This window comes from Pezoporus occidentalis, unplaced genomic scaffold (genome assembly GCF_034315485.1).
Source record: "Pezoporus occidentalis ecotype Australia unplaced genomic scaffold, CSIRO_AGI_Poc_V1 ctg31, whole genome shotgun sequence".
NCBI classification, from domain to species: Eukaryota; Metazoa; Chordata; class Aves; order Psittaciformes; family Psittacidae; genus Pezoporus; species Pezoporus occidentalis.
In genome coordinates, this window is record NW_026915052.1 from 4,453,968 (window position 1) to 4,472,318 (window position 18,351).

The window sequence follows — 18,351 nt, forward strand, 5'->3', positions numbered from 1 at the left end:
TCACTGTGTTGATTTCCTGTATCTTTTATTCCAAGAATATCTATAATATTTTCCAACCAAGTTGTATTATTAAAACTGTTCCTTGTTTACATTAAATGGAATGGATCACAACTATCAAATTTTTCCACAGTCATAGCTCTGAAATAATGTGTGATTTGGTATGCTGGACGTGCAGTCAGGTTAGAGAATGATGTCTCCCCCTACCTTGTTAGTTTATAAAGACAGAAATGCCTCATTTGCAGCAGTTGTCTGTCTGGGGCGGCAGCTATCTGTAAGTAATACAAAGTGGCTGAAGTGAGAAGTTATGATTTTTGAGTATACATACAATCAGTTTAGGGTAGTCCTCTTTTCAGTGTGATTATTGTCTGTTTTTAATAAAGATTTAAGATGTTTTCATATAAATTACTAATGCAATAGGATCTTCTTCGATAATGTTGTTTTAATGAAAAGCAACATGCCCCCCTTGGACAAGAGTTCCTCTAACCTGTGACTCGTAAAAATTTTAGTTGCTGAGCAGTGAAACAGATGCATTGCCAGTCACTAAATCCTGCTAGAAAAGGAAGCTGATAGTCGGCTGTGTGGAGGAGAGCAACATTATTACTAATACACACTGCATTCTACTGGTTCATTTCTTTTAAAAAATGTGCTATTCTCACCAGGTTCTCAGAGACACTCAAAACAACTTGCTTGAGGGTGATTCTTCTGACCCCCAGGTACATAACATCAACCGAAGGAGGCTGGTTTAAGTGAAGTCTTAAAATGTTGTGCCATATATCACTGATTTAAAATAAGTTCCATTCCTCAGTATGTTTTCTTTGTTCATTTATACAGTTAAATGATTTTTTTGGATGTGCTGAGAGGATTCTGTTGAAAAGAATGTATGCTGTTAGATGAAGCGTGTTTTCCTAAAGCTATGCTGTGGGGAAGGTTCTGCTTTTGGAAACATCAGCTCCATAACCATTGACCTGTTTTTCATACCTCAACATGGCATGATTTATTCACAGGCTCTTTTAGCTGGAGCAAAAAGAGCTTTGTCAGTATCATCTGTAATAATTCCTTTGCAAGATGAAATAAATATTAATGATACAGGAGCACTGTTTTGTACCCTCATGCTATCATCAGTGGAGCTAAAATGGTCACTGAATTGTGGTTTTAACTTGTTTTATCAGTAAATGAAAGCAGTCATTAATAATGATTGATGAGGTGATAACCAACACTTCTGGAAAATATTTGTGAATATTATTTACTGCATTGGTAGTGTAAAAGTTATGTATTTATTAAAAAGTTACAAAATGCCATATTTCTTTAGGGAAAATATATTTTGAAAATAGACTACTCTGGGTATGTAACATAATTCTTCAGGGCTTTACAGAAAATTGTATCTTACGGTATGCAAGCTTTGACCACCATGCAAATGTAAACTTTAATAACTGATTCTCTTGTAAAAGAGTGATTGGGTAATACAAGACAATATCGCTGAAAGGCAGAGACCAGAACCCTGGTGGACTGGTGGTTGAGGTGGTTGATAGCCGTATGTTCTGACAGTCTGTGTGCAAGATCCCTACGGTAGTTTCACATATGCTTTAAGTGGATCGAGGTCAGTCAAAAGAAGGATTTGCCTCTTTTGAGTTGCTTGCTGTTATTAACACAGACATTTTGTGTCTGCTTGCTGAGCCAGATCAGGAAATTGTTTCATTAGTAGAACTAATCCAAGGAAAAAAGTGTTAGATGTCACTTGAATTAATCTACCATGATGCAGATCTGAGTGTTGGTGGGTGGGATTCATATGGCAGGTTTGGATTGCACTTCAGTTAATTCATAGTTAAAAACTCTTTTCTGAACATGTAATCTTAGTGTTGGTCACCCAACAGTGTACAACTACACAACCGGTATAGTTGGCATGCAATGGATCACACTCTGAGCTATTTGTAGGTAAAGTTCATGCCTTCTGGCATTGCCTTCATAGAGTCTTTCAGATTGGAAAAGACGTTTAAGCTCATTAAGTCCAACCCTTAACCCAGCACTGCCAAGTCCACCACTGAACCATATCTAGGTGTCTTTTAAATACCTCCAGGGATGGTGACAACACCACTTCCCTGGGCAGCCTGTTCCTATGCTTGATAATCATTTGGAAGGAATTTTTCCTAATATCCATTCTACACTTCACCTTGAGGTCATGTCCTCTTGTCTGTCTCTTGATGCTTGGGGGAAGAGACCTACCCCCAGCTTGCTACAACCTCCCTTCAGGCACTTACAGAGAGTGATCAGGTCTCACCTCAGGTTCCTTTCCTCCAGGCTAAACAACCTTAGTTCCCTCAGCTGCTCCTCATAAGACTTGTGCTCTAGAACCTTCCCCAGCTTTGTTGCCCTTCTCTGGACACATTCCAGCACCTCAATACCTTTCTGGTAGTGGGACCCAAAAATGAAGATGGTATTTGAAGTGCAGCCTCATTGCAGTGCACACTATTTCTGATACAGGCCAGGATGCTATTGGCCTTCTTGGCCATGTGGGCACACTGCTGGCTCATATCCTGCAGTCAACATTGAAGGCGTTGACCCAAGTGTAGGACCTGGGATTTTGCCTTGTTGAACTTCATACGCCTGGCCTCAGCCTGTCCATCCAGCCTGTCTAGATCCCTCTGCAGAGCCTTCCCATCCTCCAGCAGATCAACACTCCCAGCCAATTTGGTGTTGCCTGCAAATTTACTGAGGGTGCACTCGATCCCCTCATCCAGATCATCAATAAAGATATTAAACAACACTGGGCCTAATACTGAGCCCTGGGAAACACCACTTGTGACTGACCAGCTGCCAACTGGATTTAGCTCTATTCACCACTACTCCTTAGGCTTGGCCATCCAGCTGTTTTTTTAGCCAGTGAAGTGTACTCCTATCCAAGCCACGAGCAGCCAGTTTTTCCAGGAGAACGCTGTGGGGAATGGTATCAAAGGCTTTACTAAAGTCTAGGTAGACAATACCCACAGCCTTTCCATCATCCACTAGGTGGGTCACCTTGTCACAGGAGATCAGGCGAGTCAAGCAGGACCTGCCTTTCATAAACCCATGCTGACTGGGCCTGATCACCTGCTTGTCCTGTACATGCTGTGTGATGATCAGCTCCATAACCTTCCTCAGCACTGAGGTCATGTTGACAGGCCTGTAGTTTCCTGGATCCTCCTTTCAGCCATTCTTGTAGACGCACGTCCCAACTCCACGTTTAGTCAGGGGATAAATAATTAATGCTGATAAATGATGGAAAGTGGCTCAGTAAGGACTTCCACCAGCTCCCTCAGTACCCTTGGGTGGATCCCATCTGGCTCCATACATTTGTGTGTGTCTAAGTGCTGTAGCAAGTCACTGACCATTTCTCCTTGGATTATGGGGGCTTCATGCTGCTGCTTATCATCCCTGTCTTCCAGCTCAGGGAGCTGGGTATGGTCTTACTATTGAAGACTGAGGCAAAGAAGGTAGTAAGTGCCTCAGCCTTTTCCTCATCCTTTATCGCTGTTTCTCCTGCATCCAATAGAGGATGGGGATTCTCCTTAGTCCTTCTTTTGTTGGTAACATAGAGACATTTTCTATTGTCTTTTACAGCACAGACAGATGAAGTTCTAGTTGGGCTTGGGCACTTCTAACTTTCTCCCTGCATAATCTCAAAACAGTCTTGTAGTCCTCCTGAGTTGCCTGCCCTTCCTCCAAAGATCATAAACTCTCCCACTGTGCCAAGATGCACTATGCAACCATTCCATCGCCCACAAGTCCTTCTCTCTTTAACAAACAACAGGTCCAGGGGTGTGCTTCCTCACCAGCTGTCAGGAAGTTATCTTCCACACGCTCCAGGAACCTCTTGGGATTGCTTCGTCTCCGCTATATTGTATTTCCAGCAGACATCTAGTAAGTTGAAGCTCCCCATGAGAGCAACTGCGAGACTTATCCCAGCTGCTCATAGAGTATTTCATCTGCCTCTTCATTCTGGTTGGGTGGTCTGTAACAGACTCCCATTGTGATACCTGCCTTGCTGGCCTTCCCTCTGATTCTCATCCAGAAACACTCAACCCTGCTGTCACCATAGTCAAACTCTAGACAGCCAAACACTCCATAACATAGAGGGCTACCCCAATACCCCTCCTTCCTTGCCTACCTCTTGGGTAGTGTACAGCCATCCATTGTGGCACTCCAGTTGTGTGAGTCATCCCACCATGTTTGGGTGACGGCAACTACTGCATGGGTTTCCTGCTGCACACTGGTTTCCAGCTTCTCCTGTTTGTCACCCATGGGTGTGTGCACTGGTGCAGATGCACTTCAGTTGGGTTATTGATCCTGCCACGTTTTTGGAGGGATAAGCCCCAATTCTTACATCAACCGTTTTCAGGCGCTTCCATGGTTTCTAACACATCAATAACCTTTGCATCTTTGCTGCCACATGGATCTCCCTCCCCTACCTCCACTGAGACAGCAGATCGAAGGACCTCACTAGCACATCATCCCACAAACACTGGTGTGCTGCCCCATCTCTAGTGAGCCTGGTTGTATCCCTTTCCCCCTTCAAAATCATTAAGATTCTGTATCGAGGGCTGGGTCCTTTCATCTAAAGCTGTTTGAAGGAGTCATGTATTTATCTATTGGGTAAGTGTTGAGCTCTGACTTAGAATAACTAATAAAGCCACTGTGAAAAGATGTTACTAAAAGTAATCCATCTGAAGTTTTGACTCTCATTACCAAAACCACATACATTTACTGAGATAATTACATTTTCTGAACAGCCAAAAGCCATATCAGTTTTGCAAGTGTTGCATTACTTTGTAGGTTTTTTTTCTTGACACAGAGCAATTGTAATAATGCCAGCTGCTTTCAGATATTATTGATTATAAATCCTTTATACATGAAAGGAAGAATAAGGAGCTGCCACAGACTACTAAAAATATTTTTTTTTATGTATATGAAGGCCTCCTACAATAACTGAGGCTGGTGAAATAGATCAAAGAGTGACTTTTCTGTGTTCATTTTCTGAGTGTGGGAAAAATACAGGTCAGTGTTCTTATCAGTGAGGTGTTTAGCTAATCCTGTCAGAAGGAACGGCAGTATTTCATCCTTAGTTGTGTCAGCATTTGTCATATTAATCTGTCTCCTGCACTCAGTAAGTGCATAATAAAGCAACAGTATTCTGGTAATATTAAAATAATTTGAAGTGGTTTGTATTGACTTTGGGTGTTTATGTTCGTTCTGATCATCTGTGTGTTTTGTTGCTATTCACTGATTTTTTTACTGGAGCATTAATTCTGGTAGAATATGAGAGGAGTAAGAGGAAGTATCAAATGGCAATTAAGAGACCAACTAACAGTTGGAGGGAAGTGATAGCAGCATCTTTATATATGCTTAATAAAGAACTGTACCTCTTAAAAAAATAATCTCAATTTCATTATGAATATTAAAAGTAATGGTAGCAACTACTGAGAAGATAGCTTGTATGTTTAATTCAATATTCTTAGTGATAACATTAAAATCTAGTTCAAAACTCAGATTTCTTATTTTGAAGCTGACCCTTCCTGGCCCCATTTTAAGGAGACTGTTCTGCTTGTAATTCTTAGCTGCTGCTATCACTAAGCAAGATTGGTACCCTACAGGGTAATCAGATGTAGCCAAACAAGAACTTAATTTACATCCTGCGCAGAGCCCATGGGCCAGGCTTTTGCATAAACACTGGGAGATTAAAATGTTTTCAGGAAAGGGTAATATATGCCTGGAACTGTACTATGCATGAAAGACATTTCATATTAAAAATTAGATCTACTGATTGCTGTAAACCAATTCACAGAATAATAGCCCTGTAATTGAACATTCAGGTTCATTTCTCAAAAAAAAAAATAGTACGGGAAACACAACTTACTCTATTTCTTAAGTTTATTTCTTACAAAGAGTTTATAAGTACATGGAATATAAGCATCTTGAAATACACACTCTTTTAATATTTGTTATTATATAAATCACTTATTAGTGCCTTGACTTTGCCTTCATTAAGGGATTAAGATTTACCCAAGTACTGTGAGATTTAGTTGACAGATACATTCAAATAGCAGATACTGTGGAAGTGCAAAAGCAGTCCTTATGGCTGGAAATTGTAAAGGCAAAAAATTACACAATCCCATTGTAAGTGTGATCTTATGCAAGAGAAATATTATAGTACTACGCAGAGTCAAAACAGTATTAGAAGCCATGTAAATGCTTTGAAGATGTGGTCCCCGTTTCACACAGTTGCTTGTGGTTTACTAGATACCCATTTAACTGCATTTCTTATATTTTGCAGGGAAAGGCACAGTGGTTTTTCTTACTTGTTCATGCAAGTTGTCTCCCAGGTGCATTGTGACTGGGGCCTGAGATGTCAGGAAGCAGCAAGAATGACTGTATTCATCTCCTGAAGTGCCCAGGAGGCAATTCACGCTTAGCCTAAGCTGGAGTAGCCCTGAAGCTCCTTTGATAGGCCATGACTGGGAAGAGTTTCTGGCAGCCCCCATGCCAGTCAAGAACTGCTGGCATCCAGCAGTACTCTGTTCACACTGCTGTGTCCAAAGAACCCACTGCTATGATTCAGCTGCAGAACTGGCTGTGATAACTTTCTTCAGCTGAGCCAAAGCACGTTAACAGGCAAAATGCAGGTTTCAGAATCATAAGAAATTCAGGTTGCTATTCATATCTCATTGTTAAAGAACTTCTTGTTGCCACATTTTACCTGACACAATTTAACTCATTTAATAAATGCCTGGTGACCAGTGTGTCGTATTGCATTGGCTGCTTCTACAGGTTTCCATAAAAGTGACAGGTTTTAATTTCTAGAATGATTTTAATAATTAGAAGTCTAGATTCTCGAGGGGCAATGTGTGTGTGTGTGTGTGTGTGTGCAAAAACCAGATTCTGTCGTAAGGCTCTATTACAAGACAAAAATCCACAAATTGCAAATTTCAAAATTTTGATTGCCTGCTTTGATTGCTTTCCAAGAGATTTTATTATTCTGGAGTGTCACATAGAAAATAGATGGTATGACACAACATAAATATCCTGTAACAAACCAAGTCAAGACAGTTCTGACCTTAGTTGCTATAGAAACTAGTAATACTTAGGTAGAAAACTCATATTTGTCCAAAATTGTATGAGACTGGAAGACAAAATGGAAACTAAATTCCAGTGAATATGTAATAAAATGTCTTCAGGATTTACCAATCTTCTTCTCACACTTACCAAAATGATACTTTACTTTAAATGTTGTGTCTGGAAAACCTCCAGTTTTCTCAGGCCTATGACAAATTGCGCCATGAAAAACCAACAAAATGCTAAGCTGATATCCGAGTAAATAGCCACAGGTGCTAATTTGTGTCAAAGGAGAATTCAAGCTCACTTCAAACAAAAAATCAGCTCTTCCATAGGATATTATGGAGCAACTTTAACTGACAAAAGATGCTCAAAACTAATTTATTTGCTATGCTTCTCTACTGCTTCTTCCCTAGTGCTGCTTTTGCTGTTGCGAAAAGAGGCATCTGTTCAAGGTGACATCTGGAGACTTGCAGGGCATGCTTAACAGTTACCACGGTATCACAGCCATAAATCTGATTGCCATAGGGCTGACTAAAATAGGCTGCTGCTTGGACAATGTGGCTGAAGAGCTGCCACTGGACAGAGCATGTTTTCATCTTAGGAAGACTTTTCTCCAGCTTTTGCATCACGAGGTTTACACTTTCTCTAAAAGCAGCAAAGAAGCTTATTACTTACCGTCTTGAGTCTTTAATTTATAGGTATTATCTAACAGCCACTTAGCACTCAATGTTTGATTTTGTATGTAATTAACAATGTTCTTTCAACTTTTAGCTCTATTATATGTTTACATGTAAATTAGAAAAGCAATCTCACCGATCTGCAATATGAACTTTGTTTTTGGGCACTACCCAAGAGAGTTCACAGCCAAAAATTCAAAGAGAAAGGAGATAAGTGAAATTAATGAGAATGCCGGTAACACAGCATTCCGGCTTCCTTTGGCTGCAAAATGAGTGGGATGCGATATGACAAACGTGTGAACCTTCCTTTAAAGATATTTAGAGCACTTTTTGCATCAGCGAATGATAAACCTGGCAGTAACATTTTACAGTTCTGTAGTTAATTATAAGGATATAGGGATGTTAAATTGCTGCCACAACAGAACCGTTTACTGGGTAGATTTCTGGTCAGTGTTATACATTGATGAAGGAAGATACTGTTATTCATCAGCCTGTTCTGTGTGAGTCATGGCAGTTTTCAAACATATGGTGATGGTGTACTTTGTGGCCCTTCAGCATGTAATAACAAGTATAACACTGTGTAGGCAGTACATTTCACTTTCATGGCTAATTTATATATATCAGCTGTTCCCAGCTTTCTCCTAGTGTTTATTGAAGCATGTTTCAGTTCCAGTTTATAGTTACATTATTTTCCATACATAGGGTTTTGTAAACTATGTAAAACTGCAATCTATATGTCTTTGAAACAATTTCAATGTACTTCAGCTTTCATTAAAACATAATTATTATTTTAAATATGAAGGAATAATTTTATGTTAAAATACAAAGACTCAAAATCTAAAGCAGTGCATATGGCATGTTTCAACAGTTCCCCAGAACCTCACCAGGAGACTTGTTGTTATCTGATGTGATGGAGTGAACTGCTCCCTCCATGTAATCAAAACACCTCAGACAATCCAGGTGTTTTAGGTGACACTGGTGTGCTGAGAACCACGGAGGTATGGATTTTTTTCTTTGAAAGAAATTACTACAAGTTCTGATTTCCGTGAATTTTACTATGCCCTGCTCGCCACCAAAGTCTAAGGTCAAGGAGTCCTGCTTTAAATTCCTGTCCTCTGAAGCAAAAAATCCTGTAGTCTCAGAATATCTGTGATGATATACATACTGATGAGACAGCTGCCTTCTTAGCCAGTTCCCACATAAATTACAATTCACCTAAGTTGAGTCTAGCCTTTTTGGCACAAGAAAAGCCTTCAGAACATGATGTGATACAGCAGTATCTGCCAAACCTGACAAATTAACAGCATCCACTCCCTGGTTTTGGGGGTTGTTTTAGGCGTTTTGGGGTTGTTTTTTGTTGTTGTTGTTTGTTTTTATATCCTGGTCTCTAAAACACCTATATACGGATGTATGAGGAATTCCTTTCTTCAGAAATCACCACCTACAAGGCTAGTTTCTAAGACCTCCTTTCACATACCCTAATATAGGGGGTATACGAATGGGTTATGGATTAGGTTACAGATGGATCCTGTGGAGGTCCTGGGCAGAACTCTCCCATGGAAGCCAGGTCCTTGTGGTTGTCTAAATCACACAGGGAGCAGGGAATATTATGGGCCTGGGAAGGCACAGAGATGATTTAAAAACATTCTTCCAAACCCTTCTCATCTGAGATATCAGACCCTGTTCTGGACCTTTTGGAGGATGTCCGCAGACTGAGGTCTTCAAGAATATCTGCTCTCAGGTAACTGACAGACAAGTCTGTCAAGATACAAAACACCATCCATCCTGTAGGAGTCAATTATGCAATGATGGCACTAATGTTTTAAGTCTAAGACTTGAAGGCAGCAGTGTACACATCTTGCTTTCTTCACTGTTGTTATGAGGATACAGAATTGAAGAGTGTGTCCGTGGAATGTCTGTGCACTTCATACTTTAAATGGGATTTCTCTATGAACTGGCAAGAAAATGTTTCATTAAAGCAGATAAAAAAATAAAGATAGAAATACAACAGAAGAGATGGGAATTACAACATTTGAAACTAAGGCATAAACTTCACAGTACCTACTTGCTGTGGGAAGAGGGAGGCAGCAAGGAGAGAGAATTCATATTCAAGCCCCTCTGAGTAAGATCATCTTTTCTTATCCTGCATCTGCTCTATTTCCCAGAAAACAGGATGAGGAATGGAATATTTAGCACAGGCAGTTCTGCTTCCTATTGATTTCTAGAATGACTCTGCCCTTTTCAGCCCCACATACTCTATACCATCCATCTAGCCACAGGCATACCCACAGAAGCCATTTTCTGTAAAGACATAATTGCTCATTGGCACAGAAACTACAGAAACAATTGTCATACAGCAGAAAAATTTCCATTTCCCTTTCCCTTGGGGCAAACCGTATTACCATCAATTCCTCAGCCCAGTGCAGCTGAGTACTGCCTTGGTTTGAATACCCTCTTAACCAAGGTAAAGAAAGACCTTTTATTTTCCAACAATGAAAAGCAGATGTAAAATGGCCTCCCATAAAAAATGAGAAATTCCAATCAACCTTGGATGCCAAGTGAATTTGCTGTAATTCCATATGGAGCGTTAATTGAGAAGGAGAGAAAAGCATTTAACAGAAGAACTGAAAGGGGGGTAAGGGTTTGGCAATTACTGTGGCATGTGCAGAAAAGGAATACAAGTGAAAGAAAGTTACAATCAGACTTAGGAACAATAATTTTCAATAGTGACCATGGCACAAACAATTGCTGCACATTAGCTTCAAGAAAGATGAATGCAATGAGAGCAGAGAAGGGCAAGTTGAATAATCAGGGAGATATGCAATCTCTCTTAAAGAGATTAAGAGTTCAGTTTGTTTAACCAAGCAAATTGGTGGTCAGGAGGGGAGAGAGGAGTGCAGAATCTCGTAGACAGGTGAGTGGAGAAAGGATCAGCTAAGAGGGTTACCCAGGGAAGAACCTTCTTTCTCTACAATAATTTAATCAAACATATGAAAGAGAAGCATTACATTTGAGGATTTCATTAGAAATGCAAACATAGAGAGAAATGGGGCCAATGACTTGCAAGGAAAAACAGCTAGAAAGGAAGGATACAATTTGCACAGCATCTGTATGTATATATTACCCTTGAGACTCAACAGTGGAGGAGTGAGGTTCTTGGGCAGGAAGGGCAGGATGCTGGCTTGGTTTTCAATAGAGTTTGATAATTACATTTAGGAAAAGACCAGATGAGGTAGTTGTCTGTAATACCTGTTAGACTTCTGAGACTTACTTCTCTTTCATCAGTAGGTGCAAATTTCCACTTGGAAAGTAGAGGCACATACTGACATAAACATTTCTTCTGATTAGCATATGCATGGACTTTAATAAAAGGCAGCATCTGAAAAATCACAATATTTTATAAATATATGTAGGAACCTTAGTGGTAATAAAGAGCATGTATCTGTATGTTCATGAGGAAAGCACCAGTTTCCCGGGTGCCACAACAAGTTTATGTCTCAGTCTGTGCCTTTGTCTAATGTTTGTTGGAAAACCAAATGCCTTTCTTATGCTTTCAAAGATTCCCTTCTCAAAAAAAGAAAAATCTCATAGTGGTTAATAAAATTATCCTAGATTTACACTGATGTGTGACTGAAATTAAAATCATAGCCCTCACAGGTTTTTGTTTTTTTTTAGGGAAAAAGCACTTTTGATAATGAAACTCTGGAGAATTTACTGAGAAAATGGTAGCTATAAGTCTCCTTTGCCATGGAAAAAACACTATAATGCCTACCAAGATTACCAAGGTAAGAGTCTCACCCTATCTAATTGCAAGTAATCTGGCAGCAAAGCCTGATGAGCTAGCAAATCTCCATAAAGGAATGCTGACAAACCATATAGTAACAAACAGCTGGTAGTCAAAGAATAAGAAGGGGATAATGTAAATAATAAAGCAGGCACTTAGAAATCAGTAGAGGTGATCCTTCTGTTTTCTGCCTTTAGCCAAGTGTTCTAGAGTTTGAACATAGACTGTCAAAGATTTTGGTTTGGAAGAATGTGTTTGTGGGAGAAACTTTTTTTCTTGTCAATACCAGGCCAATAGAAAGGTAAAGAAAGGAAGCACATTCATACTCGGGAAGTAAAGACATGGGATGGTAAATAGAAGTACTGTATCACACACTAAATGTTCCTATTCTAGTTGTGGCCACGACCGTGATATTCCAGCAACAGTTTTCTATTTCCTCTGAAGAATACAGTTCTGCAATGGTTCAGTGACTCAAGTAGGTGAATACAGAAAGAAAAAGTAACTTCATATGCAATTATTAATAATTCTCATAACCTTGAATGAGCAACTGAAACCCCATGAGAGAATAACCTCACTAAAAAGTGAGTATAGAGGAGTATAAACAACGCACTATCTTTCTTCATGTCTAAACACTGTAAATCATGAAAACTGAATATGGAGAAGGGTCATTCCAAACTAGAAAGGTGCTTGTATAGTCAACTCCCAGCTGACTACAGAGCTTGAAAGCAAGTCAGGAAGAAGTCAATCTTTTACTGAAATTGTAAGTATGGCAGCTGTAAAGAAGGAACAGAAATGGCTGGTTGAGCATAGTAAGGATGTATTACTATAAACAATCCCTCATAGAAGGGGGAACTTCTTGAATGCAGGGAGTAAATATACAACCCTAATAATCATCATAAGCTCTCTTCTGTAAGCCCTCCACCTGTTGGGAATTTTGATACTTAAAAGTAGGATCTTGGAAAATACCAACAGTGTCTGTAAATACATATTGCGAGGAGTTTGTCAAAGAGTGCAATTATTAGCTCATTGGCCATTTACCTACTTTGAAGATAACAGTGAAAATTGGGATATACAAATAGCCATGTAGCTGAAACTGTCAACTATTTTTTGGTATGTTCACATTAATATTGACATGAAATTCTCTAATAGTTTGTAGCTTTCAAGCGGTTACTTTAACTGTATCACCTGAGGTTTGTAAGTCTGTTTTTTTATAACAGAACTGTTTTAAAGCTAACCTTTCAGTCAGTATCTTTTGGGCTTTAATAGTAGCACAGCTCTAATAGTTGGGAGATTAAAAGAATTCCACTTGGCAAAATGCTGCTGTCCAGCGCTGAGCATCCTGCTTGTTTAAAGGGAGTAACAAAAATTAACTGATGAAATGGCCTGATAAGAGTTGAATTAACACTGCATGCTTTATTTCCTTGTTATTTCTCTGTGGATAGAAAACAGCAGGGAAAAGCATGCTGGCTTTCATTTGTTACAGCTTTCTAGAAATCCCTGTGACTCTGAAAAAGGAGAATTCACTTGCATGTGAATAAAGCTTATTGACTTAAGAAGCAGAATCACAATCAGGGTTGTTTTTTTTTTTACTTAGAACTTCAATGCTATGCTCAGTGGTGGGTTCAGGCATCTTGACTATGAAAGTGAGTCAAGGCAAGCGAAAATACAGTCCTTTTACTCTGAAGTGCCTGAATTCCCCGACACCAAGGTCACTCTGCATGCAGTAATTGAACATATGCACAATTGGGCTAAAATTGTGCCTGAAACCACGTACCTGACACTTTTTAAATCTTGAGCATTGATTTTTATGTTTTCTCTTTTCCATAAAGGACATTCTTGTAGAAAATACAAACTAAAAGCATATGCAACTGTCAAGTGATTGTGATGAAAAGCCAGCAAGGTTGCTGAATCTGGCCTTTCAATAGTTATTATTGCCAGGATGCTTTTAGACAGCACTTTAGCAGCAGTTGAAATTATTCCAATATAGTGCTTTATTGTAGCCCATACTTATAAAATGAAGTCATAGCTTTTACAGACTGTCGCACTAGATTTAAAAAACTCTTGTCTCTTTTGGAGAAAAGATTCTCTAAGATAGGAGGATAATTTTTTAATTAAAACTACCCACACTTCTTAAATGAAGTGAGCCTGAATTTCTTTACAGAGGCTTGCTCTATTTGTGGATGTCAGTTAAACCGCATCTCAATTTGTTGCATGTGTATCTCACACTGTTGCACCACAAAAACCCAAGAGCTTTGTGCTGCATAAGTTGAACTGTTCCCTTTTTTCTCACCCATTGTGAATTACAAACCTCCTTCCCTCTTCTGGGAGAGAAGGGAGTTGGGTATATTGAAAATAAATAATCCATCATTGTAAATAATGTTTTTGGGGGTTTTAATACCCACTCTGATGTCTCCAGAAAGCCATGGTGACCTTGTTGGTGGCAGACAAAGAATATTCCACAGTCAACATGTCTAGATCATTCAATCCTAAAAGCAGGGCATGTAGCATAACTAGTTCCCTAAAAGAAGATGGAAATGTGGACAGTAAGTAGTTTTTACAGCTAGATGAACTTGGATAATTCTTACGTAGATGAGACAGGAAAAACAAGATCCAAGTGGAAAGGAAATTCTGATATTTCAGGTCAGGCAGAAGCTTGATGAAGAAGCAGGCTCACCAAGCCTCTTCTGTGCCTGATCTGCTGTGGGCCATAAACACAGGGGAGTGATACTGCACTTTAGTTCCATGAGCTAATCAACCTTCCTGGGGGAAAGAGCTCACAGGGTATGTCCCACAGTGGGAAGTGGACAGCATGTATATACTCAATTAGCCAGCATATTATGCACCAGGGTCAGAGCTGGAGCAGCTGCTTTGTTCAGCAATGCTCTGATCCCTCGGGTAAACAGCTAATTGCAGGAAATCTTTTAAGGCAAGTGTGTGATAGAAGGAATGCAATCAATATTGTTTATTCAAAAAAACAGGAGTGGTTCCTCTGAATCAGTTCTCTTGTGTAATTATGTAATTGGGGCATGTTCTATTTTTAATTAAATGTCTTGCAAATTCATGAAAATACTCTGAACCTGTGGACCAACTGGCATGACTAACTTTTAAAATGTAGCTTGTATAAAGGAATGTGCTTCAACCTTTTTTCCCCCTTTCATATTACTGTGCAAAAATGTTTCACATTATTATACATAGACTGTATTGACTATCAACACTAAAATATTATCTTAAACTATTAATACAAAATTGCCAGAGAAACGTTGTAAATGGAGATGAAGAACACAAGAAGCTGTAGCTCTGATAGTATGACAATTATTTTTTGTTGGGCAGCTTGACCTGTGTAAGAGATCAGTGAGTGGTATTCAGCAAGTGTATTTCATTTCCCTCAGCTCTTCAAATCCAACAGTGACTCTGTATTTGCAGTCTGCAGACAATTCATGTTCCCCTGACTTTGTTTCTTGTGGGCTTCTGTGAATCTTCCTGTTCTTCTGCCTCTTTGACAACAGCATCAGCTTTGATTCCTCCTCCAACTTCCTGCTTCTCCTTAGGAGTCTTGCTTTCTTCCCTGACTCTTGTTCTCCCATCTGCATTTTGTAGACTTGCTCCGTGTTGTATGTGAGGACAAACAGATATAAGCTCTGCTTTCCTTGCGTACTTTAGATACTGCCATTTAGGTGAGGCTGGACGTTCTGATTTACCATAATACCTCCATGTCTCTATTAACTTATGACTGTTATTAATAACTCTTTCATAGTTATGTTGTCACTATTCCATAATGATTTCTAATGCACATTTTATGCTTTGCTATACTTGTTTTTTGTCACAGACATCAACCCCTTCCATCTTTAATTCCTGCACTTAACTTCCATCTGGCAGAACATAAAGCAACATGAAGAAAATACTGTGGTTGTTCCTTTTTCTCTAGGGACCGTGGGAATGAAATTGGAGGCTGTAAAGAAATAGCTCTTGTGACAAGTGTCTTCTTACGTGTACACCTGTGGAAGACTAGGGATCTTCCAGTTGATTCAGTGTGGAACAAACACAATGGCTTTAAAATACATTAGCAGCACATAATTAGCCCTCAGGGGCTTTCACTACAGAATTAGCACTTCAGCCTGTTTCCCTGCCTGAGCTGGCTGCACGCAGTGGAGTGCATTTCATGTCCATCGTCCCAGCGGTGTCCCACCGAGACAGGCACGTCAGCTTTACAAGTCCCGCTTGCTGTCACTTCGCTTTACAGACGCAAACCGCTCAACTGCTTTCCGCGACACTGAGATCACACGACACGAAAAGCACCTGCGACGGGTCCCCGCGCCGGAGCAAGACACCTCAGTGGCAGCAGAGGGTGCGCTGAGGCAACGCCGCGTTCGCTCGCCACTCACACCCCCGTCAGGCAGACAAGGCCTCAGCACGGTTGAGCACGTCCGCCACCCGTGGGGCCTCGCACCTGAACCCATGAAGGCCCTCTCCAGCATCCCCCTTCCCGGGGACAACCCCGCGCTGAGGGGAGACAGCGAGTGAGGGAGAGGAAGGGGCAGCCGTCCCGGACGGGGTGCTGCGCTGCCCCTACCCGCGCGGCCCGCTCCCGCCCGGCAGGGTGACGTCGCCCGCTCCTTGGACCGCGCTGCGCGCCGGCCACCGCGGCCGCCGCGCTGGGCCAGGACACACCTGTCAGCACCCCGGGGCAGGCACTGAGGGCGCCGCGGTGCTGACCCGCTTCCTTCCTTCCATCTCCTCGGTCCTTTCCCCCCCCCGCCAAACCCCTTTTCCTTCCTCTCTTCTGCCCGCCCATCGCTGACATCCTCCTCCCGTCGTCGTTGTCGGCGTGCACCCCCTTCCCCCCCCCGCCGCCCGGGCTGCGCGGCCCTCGCCGCCTCTGCGAGCGCTGCGCACATCGCCCGAGCCTGCAGCACCGAGCGGTGAGTGAGGGGAGCTGCCCGCGCCCGGGGAGGCACTGGCGGCGTTTGGCGGGGGGTGCGGGGGAGACGTGGGGGGGAGGATGTTAAATCTTTTTGCCTTTTTATCTGCTGTTACGCACACAACAAAAGGCTGCGCGGGCCGGTGGGTCCCCGCAGCGCTGCTGACAGCTCTTTCTGTGCGCGGACACGGGAGGGTGCTTGGGCGGTGGGGGCGAGGCTGTTTTTCGGTGCTCTGTGCGAAGCTCTGTCAGTTGCAGCCGCCGCTCGGCTGCGGAAAGGAGGAACCTTCCCGCGGGGATGGGGATCGCCCCGGCTTTGTCCCCAGCTCCTCTCCTGGCTCCCGGCGGTGCTGCGGCTGGGGCCGGGCGCCGCCCTGGGAGGGACCCGGGGCAAAAGAGGGGGGCGCCGGCCTCGACCCCTCCCCCCCCCCCCCCCGGGCCAGCCCCTTAGGATGGGGCGTGCGGAGCTCGGTCTTTATTGCGCCGGTTTAGTTTAGGTGATTTGTTCTGTTGCGAAGTCAGAAACGGTGAAAGAGGAGGCGAGGACAGCTCTTTCTTGGGTTTTGCAGCTCGGGACCGGATTTATATGTTGTAGGTCACCTGCTATGCTGTAGTCGGAGTCGATTTGTAGCCTTGGGTCTTGGCAAGATTTCTACATTTATAAAATAAGCATTGATTAGGAACAGGTTATTCTAGCAAAAAAACGGAACTGACTTAACTGGTAACTGTATCTCTAGGGCAGTGATTAATTAGACACTTTAAAATCTTACTCAGTCTATCTTCATGTTTCTTATATTTTTGGGTAAGAAGATGCCAAGTTTGTAGATCTGCATAGCACTTGTCCCTAATCGCAAGAAGGAACTTCTTGACTCCTTATTGAATTCTGTGTTCTAAGTATATCAAAGCGTATTTTAATAACCAAAGTGGCATCACCTAGTGTAATGCCATAGTCTGGCTTTTTAAAGGCTACTAAATCAATGATGGTGCTCTTACTCTGTTTTTATTTCCTCTTGTTAATGATTTCCATTAGTGTATATGATTTAAATGTAGTAGCAGTACTCTGGTATTGCTCATTGAATCAGAATACAGAATTGACACATAAAAGCAGCTAGAAAAAAAATGAGTTTGTTTTTGTAGTTTGCTATAGCAAAATGGTGAGGAAATGTCATTCATGATATAAAATGCCCTCACAGTTGTACATAAAAATACATAAAATGAAAGCGTAATCTTAGCGTTCTTGCAATTGGCAGGAGGTTTGGTAACAATTACTCTGAGAAGTAATTGCCTCTTTCACTTCCACTTTTGTATTTGCGCATCAGTTAAATAGGAAACTTATGCCCAAAGGGTATGCATTGGAAGCTAAAAAGGAACCTTCGAGATTTAGGCAGTTTAGCATTTTAATTAAAAAAAAAAAAAATCGCAGCAAACCAACAGGACAAACAACTAAACAAACCCCAAGAAAATTAAACCCCGTCTTTCTTAATGCACAGTTTTCAGACTTTGTTGGGAAATAGCTTCATTTTAATTGATTATGAATTCCAAAGCTTCAGTGAAACACGATGGAGGATATTATAACCCTGGGATTATAGATACGATTGAAAGTAACACATTCAGCATTTACTGGCAGCAGAAAGAAAGCTGATCCAGGTGATTCTGAGCAGAAGGCCTTGTATTTTGAAGTCACACAATTATTTTTGTTAACACATGGTTTAAGAGTACCTTTCTGTGAAATTACAAAAGGTACCGAGAATTCTGGCAGTTGCATTTAGATATGCGTTTTATGTAATGCAGAACCGTGTGGGTAAATGCATACAATTTAAATTGTTACTTCCTGGAACTCGCACAACAATGCAGAATCACTTCTGCATCATGTTGCAGTTGAAGTT

General features: G+C 41.3%; 1 protein-coding gene across 1 annotated transcript in view; it reads left to right on the top strand.

The window, feature by feature from the left end:
* The first annotated feature begins 16,286 nt into the window (after window positions 1–16,286).
* KLC1 (kinesin light chain 1) overlaps window positions 16,287–18,351 on the top strand; it is a 49,211-nt gene continuing 47,146 nt past the window's right edge. The window contains exon 1 of the mRNA XM_062628040.1: window positions 16,287–16,466. The gene's annotated coding sequence lies outside the window, so the exon portion shown is untranslated. The remainder of the gene's footprint in view (window positions 16,467–18,351) is intronic.